A 1,844-nucleotide genomic window follows, 5' to 3' on the forward strand; every position below is an offset into this window, starting at 1 on the left:
CTTCTCACCTCTTCCTTGGATGCTTGTGAAGTTAAGCTCCAATATGTAAGAAATTAATTACTTAAAGGTTAATAATAAGAAAGTGGAGGGTTTTGTATAATCTCAGTTTTACTCCCTGTATGTGTGCATAATGATGCAGTCTTTTCTGATGTCAACATTATTGCTGCACAATTCTTCATTTAGTATGAAGGGTGGGCAGGTCTCATGGAGTAAGTAGCTGTTCAGTATATTTTCTGTCCTCATAAGTATTTTATATGCAGGGCTATACATCGTTTTACTGTCTATTCTATTCCAACCTTTATTAGAACAGTCTATTTCACTCAGGAGTATTTTTGCAGTCTTCATTTTAACATTGTCCAGAAATACCGTTAGAATCCAGGTCTCCAGGTCAGATTTAACTCTTTTAACATCAAGGCTTCCATTGTTGCTTCCACTGTCTGCAACAAGTTAGATTCCCAAAGAAAGCAATTCTCATTACATAGGTCAATCCATTTTCAGAACAAATGCAGCCTTTTCCCTAAATGACGCTGTGTGCGTAAAATTTCTTATCATACAGATAAAGACCATATTCACAAGAATAGCAATATAGTACCATACTCACAAGGAAAGATAAATCACAGCTGTACATCAGCCTTACTTATAGTATCTCCTAAGCCTTTGAGTTCTGCAGGGTATTTTCTCTGCTATAGATACCTAGATGATGACATCCCTGTAGACAGCAATTTGTTTTTTATAGACCAACAGAGATCTGTGGGCCTGCAATTAGGTTTCTTTATCTAGCTCTCTGTACACTTCTTATGTATGTTTTACTTGATGCTTTCTTTATGTTCCTTCCATTAGCTCTAGCAAGTGAATTGCACATTTAATAGGTCCCACTGCAAGCTGAAATATCTGGCACAGAATTGTGTTTAAAGAAAAAAGCAACACACCCCTTCTCCTGCAGTGTTTTCTGCAGAAGTCAGTTTAGGGACAGCAAAGCTGCTGCTTAGATGAACCCCATGCTTTTTATCTGAAGATTATCCACCAACCCTTCCACAGTCACAGAAAAACTCCACTTCCAGAAGACAGGAACATACAACCCTCCCATTCAGATGATATGGGCCCTGTCTCCAGGCCATCCCATTTGGCTGGTGTGCAATTGTGGGACATCTAGTTACAGACATAAATGTGGGGTGAGAATTTTTTCCCTGTTCTTACGTAGAAATAGATGAGTTTCTAGGTTTATTGCTGTTCTGTTAAAGTGCCCTTCTGAGTGTAACAGTGTTTTGCTTGTTTCTTGAAACAAGATCTTTTATGCACAAAGCCAGATCCTTGTCATTCACAATGAAAAACAACAGACAAAGAAACAAAATAGGATTTGTATTAATAGTTTAGCATTACTTTATTTCAACTGTTTGACTAATGCCCTTGACAGAGCAATGAGCTATTAGAAACTTAGATAATGAAAGAACTGATACATGAAAGTGAGTTCTGAAGTGCACCATACACTAACCTATGCACTGGCTGTTTGCTCCCTCAGTTTGACTATACTTTGTTTCTGTTCCCGGGATCCTGGCTATTTCTGCGATATCTACATGGCTCTTTTTCTACTTAAGTCTTTAACTGCTCTTTCTCTTAAAAAGGTCAGCTCTAAGGACTCTCTATTTTTGCTGTTGTCACTTTGCTGTGTTTTTTTCTTTATTGCATTTCTTGCCTTATGATGTAACATTGTGTCCTATGTTTCTTCTCTTCATCTTGCAGGATCTTCTTTCTCTTTTTTCTTTTCTTTTCTTTTCTTTTCTTTTCTTTTCTTTTCTTTTCTTTTCTTTTCTTTTCTTTTCTTTTCTTTTCTTTTCTTTTCTTTT

This window comes from Lepidothrix coronata, unplaced genomic scaffold (assembly GCF_001604755.1).
Source record: "Lepidothrix coronata isolate B3197 unplaced genomic scaffold, Lepidothrix_coronata-1.0 Scaffold23, whole genome shotgun sequence".
Classification (NCBI taxonomy): domain Eukaryota; kingdom Metazoa; phylum Chordata; class Aves; order Passeriformes; family Pipridae; genus Lepidothrix; species Lepidothrix coronata.